The sequence below is a fragment of the Amphiura filiformis genome, unplaced genomic scaffold (genome assembly GCF_039555335.1).
Source record: "Amphiura filiformis unplaced genomic scaffold, Afil_fr2py scaffold_23, whole genome shotgun sequence".
NCBI lineage: Eukaryota > Metazoa > Echinodermata > Ophiuroidea > Amphilepidida > Amphiuridae > Amphiura > Amphiura filiformis.
Window position 1 is genome coordinate 2,064,054 of NW_027305487.1, and position 8,976 is coordinate 2,073,029.

Here is an 8,976-nt window from a genome sequence, read left to right on the forward strand (position 1 = left end):
AGTGAGTCTTTCTCCCCTATTTCATGCCGAACACTCTCATTGGTCCTTTTTGCAGTCCATGGGACGCACGGAAGCTTACGCTTTAATCATTCGCTGATCTGCATCATTGACATATGTTTCACGTGCATATGTTGCGACCGGGAAAATCTTCTGTCCTTGCATAACTTGTGCATAGCACACATTGATGTTTTTTCCATTGCTATATGACATTTAATCTCAATAGAGCATCCGCAGCCTTGATTTGAAATCATGAATCCAACTGATGAACTAATTGATAACTTCAATTGCTTAGTTTCCTGCATGAATAGTAGTGTTCTCTTCTTGATGGTTGATAACCATCACCTATGTTTTGCTTACATTCAGAAAAAGATCAAAATTTTCAATCTCCGTTCTCACTCTTTCAATCAGATCCTCAAGTTCACAAGAATACCGTTAGTTGTTCATGATTCTACCGCCGACAGATATTCCAATGATGCAATTCTCAAGGGCCATTCGCATGATATACTCTGCATACGCATTAAACAGTTGAGGATACAAAGAGCACTCTTGTCTCATCCTTGCTCGATTTTGAACCAGGTACTGTCTATTGAGACCTTGTTGTGTGTTTCTTTCTGAGACCTTTATGCCTTTTGAGACCTTATTGTATTGAGACCCTTGTGTTGTTTTGAGACCCTTTTGGCCCTCACGGCCGCCCATAACTGTCACCACATATGTGACCATCCACCACGAAGTGGTAGTAAAGTCGGCTCTAGATCATTTTCTGTTTATTGCAGATTTTGAAAGAATTCACATTCAGCTTCAAAATGACACCTCAACCAGCTTCATCGGACATCTGAAAGTGAAGTTATAGTTCATCAAAGGTCAAATTCCTAGTATATTCAACATAGAAATCCAATTACTGTTTTTGATTGTATCTGAAAATGGAAAATGCCGACTTTACGACCAGTTTGTGGTGGATGGGCACATATAGTTCTTACTGATCGTCATAGAGTGTCCTCAGCACTCGAGCAGTTCTACCACATGTTTTGGGAAGTCCGTTGATACTAAGGTATCCCACAGTATTTGATGTTGAACAGTATCAAATGCTTTTGAATAGTCTTTGAAGCACATGTTGACTGGACGGTTGAATCCAATAGCTTACTCTGTAATATTTCTGATGTTTGCTATTTGGTCTCTTGTGTCTCTGCCTTCCACAAAACCGACCTTCTCTGGGGAATCTCACGACGCATGTGCGGTTTGATCCTCTCAACCGTCCTGTTGTTTTTGCATTCTCTAGCTAGTGGTAGGAATATTGACCTGGTCCAGTCTATCGGCCAGTTCTTGTCTTTCCAGAGAAGATTGCATAATTTGAGCATCACTTCATCTCCCGCTTCGTTGATGAGCTCAGCTGGATGGAATATATTCATATCCTGGTGCTTTACTCGTCCTCATTGTCATCACTACTTCTGATCTTAATACATCAGGTTCATATTCATCAACTATAACGAATTTGTAAAGTTATGATCTAATATCCCGAATGAGGCGTTTATATAAGTATGGAATTACACACAAGTTGTGGACATGGCAAATATAGCTACATGATGCTTTAATAATTGTATTCAGCTGGGTCTCCAATATACCTCGGATTAGTACTTGGGTAGCAACAAGCAATAAGGAATGAGGTGATGATATAATGCTGTGATTGGTTGGTATGGAACATGTGACAAGGGTAATTAATATTCATGTTCACTGATTAGGCTATTGAAGCCTTACACTAGTAGAGAGTATATTCTTAGTGAATTATGCTATATGGAGTTCGCAGCTACTCATAACATCAACCTCATTTGGTTCTGTCATACCTCCTAGATCATCTCTACTTACATAAAGCCCTAAACAGTACTTTTGTACCTCTGCTTGTTTTGATCACTCTCAATTAGAATTTCACCATCTTCATCGTTGATTACATCAAATTCTTTCACTGCTCGAAAGAGATCCCTGGAGTGGTTGGTAGAAGAATGTGATTCAACCTCTTTGCATATCCTTTCAAGAAATCCTGTTTATCTTTTCTGGTTCTGCGCTGATTTCTCTACTAATATCTTTATACTGCATTCTGTCCTTCTCCGTTTGTAGGCCTCTTGCTTTTACTTGTAGTCTTTTTTTGCCATTGTACCCATTTCATATCCATATCCATATCCATGGCGATCGGGATTTCTTTGGTTTCGGCAAGTTGTTCTACGCTGCTGTAGAGATTGTTTTCTTTTTTTGTTCCCATAATTCGTTAGGTGTCCACTTTTCTTCCTGTTCACGGAGCATCTGAAACAAAGTTCCTGACTTCAACTCGATACTGATCATTAATCTGATTAATATCATATCTGCGTGGAGGTGTGTCCCGTTTGACTGACTTAAGCTTTGGTCTAATTTCAGCAACCAGAAGCTGGTGATCTGAGCCACAACCTGCCCCTGGGTATGTTCTTGCTATCTTCACACTTGACCTCCATCTTCGTTTGATTAAGATGTAATCTATCTGATGTGTAAAGCCGCCTAGGATGTTGTTGGAATAACTTATTTGTAACGATCAGCTGATTTTCATTGCAGAAATCAAACAGTCTTTCCCCTCTCTCTGTAGCTTTGCCCAGACCAAACTTTTCAACGGCATCATTGTTATCCAGGTCATTTCCAACTTTGGCATTGAAATTCCACATGGTGATAGTAATATCTCTATTAGGAATTTTGTTGATGGTTTCTAGGCTTTCATGAAAGAGAGAATCAATTGTCTCATCATCTGCTGTTGGAGCATATTCCTGAACTACTGAGATGCTGACAGGTCTTGCTTAGATACGGATGGTTGTCAGTCTGTCACTGATTGGATTGTAGCCGAGGACATATTTTGCTGTTTTTCGCGATATAATAACACCTACTCCATTCCTCTTTAGTACATCCGTCGTCCAGTGAGAAATGGTCTTTACCAGTCCACCTGACTTCTGCTAATCCACAGATTGGGATATTACATCTCTCCGTTTCTCTCTCTAGTGTATATAGTGCAGTTTGCTATCATCAGTCATACTTCTCACATTCCATGTGCCAAAACAATTATTATGCCTTAAGTTTACGATTTTGTCCTTTGTTCCAGCCCTTTTATCAGTCTGTGAAGCGCATTACACACCTCCCAAAGATACACGGTTGTTGCCCGTTCCTTTCTACTCCGGGACCAGAGGTATCACCTTGGTTTCCAGGTCTGGTGACTGCCCTACTCTTAGAATACTTCATCATTTAGGTTGTCTTGGGAAAAAGTTCTCGTTTACTTCTTTACTAACAGTAGTCCTCTGTCTGGACCATTATATAGCCAGTCATAGGAAAGATAATGTCATCCGACTGCCAGCTTTTTATTCTGCTCTTGGATGAATGCCCTTCCACCAAGAATGAGTACATCAATGCTGTTGCCCATTGACGGTCGCCCTGCGACACGTGCCTATCTTTACATAGCATTTACTCAACCAAGGTGGTGACAAAACCCACTCAGGAAGTCTAAGTCAGTCGGTTTTTTTTGTTGTTGTTTTGTTTTGCTCCGCCCGGTACTCGGCCGTGGCGCTGACTGGCAGTAGTGACTCACCATTATATGATTATGGCAATTAGGCCTGGTGTCGCCCACAGTAGTAGCAAGATCCATGATCGCCAGACCAGAGAACTCCTTGGCCAGACATCCAAATAGCTGTGGTTAATAAAACTTCTTAAAATATTTATTTGAACAGGAGTTGACACTGCATCGTAAGTTGATGGCACAAGGAAGTCGTCCTGTCAGTGTAATCAAGGTCATCATCTGTGGTAATCCTGCAGCAGGAAAGACCACAATCAAAGATACATTGACTAAGGTTTGTACATTGCAAAGCGATTTTTTTTTCTCATGTGTATCCATGTATTTGATTCACCGGCTTTTGTTACTTTTTTAATTATTTAATTATTTTAGGATTTCAATCTTATACCGCATGGATTATATTATTATCCCCTTCGTACATACTGTGTACAATTGTATACATGGACTTCAATTGCTCCCTGTATACCAAGGGAAGCTTATTACTGCAAAGAAACACCATGTGCACAATTGTGTACTCATATGCTATCCTCCAGTGCAGAGCGCCCTCGCCTAACTGAATGTCACTCTTCATAATCTAAGAGGGCATCACCCACTACAGCACGTTGCCAGAAGACGGGTACTTTCCCTTTTTAATTTTATATGAAATATCATTGTGGACAAGCTAAATTCTAGTCAAGGGGTTAGTGTAAGACCTGTAGAACACATGGAACACTATTTTTGATCAAATGCTTCAAACATATGTGGTGTAGAATTTTTTTTTTAAATGGTGTGTACAATTGTACACAGTGTGTCTCACCTTGTAAATATATGCACAATATATTGTGTTCAGTTGTACACAGTGTGACTAATCTTATCAAAATATAGGAGTTATTTAGTATACTTTGTGTATCATTATAAGTAATTTTTTAACTCTTTTGTTAATACTTCAATTCAGTTTATAATTTGCTCTGGATACATTTTTTTGGCAAAACCACTCTGTAGGCCTATTATTACAGAGATAGTTAGGAGTAACTGGTCGGCGATGGGACCAAAAATGGATCGTGTAGAGTGGAGTAACAAAATTAGTCTCAGAAATCAAGTTTTTTAAGTGTGATGTCTTTCTCGGTCTCTCCAAAGACAAGAACTGTTTATTAGTATTTTATACCAAATTAATGACAGTTAAGAGCCTACAGATACGGACGTATGAAGACAACAGAAAAAAGAAACAAAGGGTTAAAGTTTGTTGCTTCACATATGTTACCAAGTTTTATTGTCATTACTTAGTCACAATGTGTACAATTGTATCCAAAAATCATTGTAAACGTCGTCACCTAGTCACAATGTATACAATTGTACACATGCCTGAATTTGCATAATTGATGAGGTAATTTTTTTTTAGTTTTTCACAAATAACTATCCAAAATAGTTATAATAAGCATAAAAAATATTTTTTTGATTGAGCCATCTTCCTTCGTGTCCGAAGGGGCTATAATCATTATGCACACGGGTGAACTAAAAAGACTGGAAAAATCAATTGATTATAATTGTGTCGGACCCTTCATAACATGTTCGGCAATCATTGGGCTGACAAATATATAATTTATATTTCAAACTAAACTTTTAAATTTGCCAATGACAACGTTTTAAAATTAGACCAATTCCATTTTTTATTAGAAAACAGCCGAAGGTTTATAGAGTTTGCTGTCTGAGTTGTATTGTGGTTTAGTTTATAATGTATTTACTCAATATTCCACTACATTTGAAAAATAGAACGGCCTCAATGTTTCAAATTGTGTAACAACATTACTTTAAAGTATATCAAACTTTAAATCAATTTTGCAGAAAAATGACCTGTGGTGACCGTATGTTCCTTTAAGTACACTTCACATCAATATTTTTTTTATCAATAAATACCTAAAACAGCATGTCGTTTTTTACGTTGAAAATCGTCTTTGTCATAGAAATCAAAGTAGAATATGCATGCGGTATTCTTCTTTTTTTTTCAGCTCATTCTTTTTTCTCTAAATTCAATGCCTGTGGCAGCTACGATTGGATAGAGGTTACATCATAGTAAATCATAAAATCAAAATGCAGACATATTATTATATATTATCGCGTTGGTTTCAATGTTTGTATACCTGAGCCTGTTTTGTTTTAAACATATTAATATAGTATATAATAAGATAAAGTACCGTATATTCCTTTTTTTTGAAAGAAATCGGACATGCGATTTTCATTTTATTTTAATTTACATATTCGTTGTATCTTATATATATGAGGAGTTTGTTGCAGCGTTTTACAGCGTCAGGGTAAAGGTTTGGAAGGAGATAGCGTGACCGGTTAAAAATGCTGTGCCAAGTGATGTCAGATTGTATGAAGTGGGCATAGGGCAATACTTATTGGCTATTTTTGTATTTTTTCCGGATTCTGAACCTGAACACAAAAACCCCACTCCTTCTATAGACCTTTTTCTGATGACGTCACCTAATCGATATTGGGGTCTGAGATGTAAACAAATAACACGTGTGTTTCTCACGTGTCCACGGTGTAAAAACGCCAAATACTGCGTATTTTCTCCTCTGTTTTGTCATATTTCACTTTAGCTTCAACAAAAGAATTGTTTAAACGGACTCTGTATACTAGTTACCTTTGTTCCAGTTTGTTTTGATGCCATAAAATACAAAAGATACGGAAAAACCGCGATGCTATTTAAAATTCAATCTTTGTTTTTTGTTTACTTTTTACACCGTGGCGAACTAAACGCGTACTGCGAGCTGGCAATTCCGCGCAGGACGCCTGGCGTGGCGCAAAGTTGATCGCGCGCGCCGGCGCGGTATTTGCGTTTGGGTGCTGATGACTCGAATGCTGGACCCCAATATCGATTGATTGGTGACGTCTGAGAAAAAGGTCTATAGAGGCTGTCAGGGTGACGTCATATGCCGCCATATTGTGGGTACACGCTGTGATGGTCGTTCGATCTCCATGCGTGAGCAGCAAAATCACCGCGTTGATGCGCGATAACAGTTGCGTGGCAAGCTGCGCCGTGCGCGTAGTGTCCGACGCATGAACACACAGGTCATTTGTACCCACAAGATGGCGAAAGTCTGACGGCCTCTATTATCAATGGTTCCTTGCCTTATTATTCAAACAACGTCAGGACGGATGAGAGGGCCACAGGGAGTGAGGTGTTTTTGTAGTTGATAAATTAAGCTAATATCGACCGTTACTTCAAAGGGCCTAACGATAAAATTAGCTCAAAATTGGACACAACCCTTTTAAACATTTTATGATATACATATTTTACACTGCTTATTAACTTTCAGTAAATACTTTCTTTTAATACAAACAGCATCTTTCATGGTTTTCGAAACTAAGAAAAGCACCAGGAGGAAATGCAAAGGTACGATACATCACCTGTATTATTTTCTTTAAAGTTTGTTACTTTGCTTTGTCAATCAAATAATATTTTGCTGATTATTGTGCTCTGGTGGTACTGAATAAGATTCGGACGATGGTCAAATCGTCAGCCTTGGGCAATTAGATAATTCCAAAGTTTACATCTGGGCAACAATTTAAAACTGTACATAGTTTGACGGATATAATAAATATTCTTTATAGATTTGATCTACTACCACAAATATTCTTTCCAAGCATAACATTTAAAAGTAATAATTTTAGCTATACAGGGGTCAAACCAGCAAAATATCAGTGGTCTTAAAGTAAAGTCCAAAACTTTCCGCTTTACAAATGTCCAATTCCGCTTTTTCCGCTTTGTACTTTTTACGATGGAAAATTCCGATAAGGTTATTGCAATATCGCAACACATAGAGTGGGTATGGCCATGATTGGCAATTCTTAGAGCGATATAGGGCCTATGCTGCTCAAATGATAGTTCAATAACATTATTTTACTTTATTATGTTGAAATGTGAAGATTTTATCATTTAGTTCATGTAAAAAATATTTTTTCATTAATTTTGCTTTTTTAAGCTTTTTCAGATCATTATATTTCTCTTTTAGCAGAACTACTTTTTTCCGCGTTTCTTCCCCATTTCCGCGGAATATCCGTAACTGGCTTTATTAAAGTTACTGTCCCATCATATCAATTTTAATAAAGAATAGTTGTTACTACCTAGAATGACTCGTTACCATAGTAACACAGAAAGACATGATTTTGCCCATTGAGTTCTATTCATATTGAATATTTTTGCTATAATGTTACCTGGGCCCGGGACCTGTGCTAACGGAATTGGCTCTCAGTTCTCTGTACTGGATACTATGTCTGTTGTGCTTATTATAAACAGGTAAAACAAAATCTGATATTTTTTTTTCTATTTGACCCCTGTATAGGAACCGATGACCTCCTAATTACAATATGGATGCTTTCGGCAGCCATGTTGCAAAATACATAATATATAATACTAACGTGAGCAATTCTCCAAAATAAACAGACTGCCTGGAAAGTCACTGGTAGGCATGAAGGCAGGGCTCTTTCAAAAAAAAAAAAAAACTGCTTAAAGCAAGGCATCACACAAAATCACTTAAAATACCTACATCTAGATTTGTGGTACACGATATCGAGACTATTTATTATACTATAATATCGAGATTAATAACATATTTTAAAATTTCTCTAAAATCGACTATGGCATAGTCTAGTATAGCCTATAGTTCGCGACGCCGGAAGAGCCATTCCCGTCACTTTTATCATCGTACTCTTATTGACCGGAATAATTTACCACCTTACATCATAGAAGACAAGGACAAATTTAAGACAGCAGTGAAACAGTACTCCAAAGCAAGCAAATAATAAGCAACCACTAAAGCATCTGCAGATTAATAGCACCACTTGCTCGTTTGACCACTTTTTAGGGGCGTTGGGCAGTATATAATCCAGATCCAGAAAGTTAAGTGCCAAACCTCCAACCCTCGGGAAACACCCCACCCCCTTCCGCCACTAACGGCCCTGCTGTAAATAATTATATTCATCGTCTTATTTGCAACTCACAGGAAGATCAATGCAGCAATGACTATGACATGACACCAGGCATAAATGTGGTCAAGACGGCAGTGCAGGGTGCCGGCGAGTTCCTAATATGGGACCTCGCAGGACAGGTGGAATACGCATTAACCCATGGAATGTTCCTGGGAGTCGATCAATGTCTGTTTATTGTTGTATATGATCTTGAGGAATTGTCCAATGGAAATCAGGTATGTTGATATGTATTCCTATTATGCAATGGGCCTATAATGTTTAAGCCACATTCATAGATTTTGTTGATGATGTGGCTAACTGATTTGTTAGAAAGCATATTGTGATGTACAGGGTGTAACAATAAAATTTGTACAATTTTGAAAATATAATGACACAAGTATGCCGCTCAATTTTTGGTTCGATATTTATATGTCTATCAAGATAATTTCTGT

The 8,976-nt window shown here is 37.9% G+C and overlaps 1 long non-coding RNA gene across 1 annotated transcript; it reads left to right on the plus strand.

Moving 5' to 3' along the window:
- Positions 1 to 3,765: 3,765 nt before the first annotated feature.
- LOC140143569 (uncharacterized) lies at positions 3,766 to 8,574 on the plus strand. Its single transcript, XR_011857764.1, has 3 exons — positions 3,766 to 3,848; positions 6,900 to 6,950; positions 8,560 to 8,574. It is a non-coding gene; the product is annotated as an uncharacterized lncRNA (long non-coding RNA).
- Positions 8,575 to 8,976: the final 402 nt, after the last annotated feature.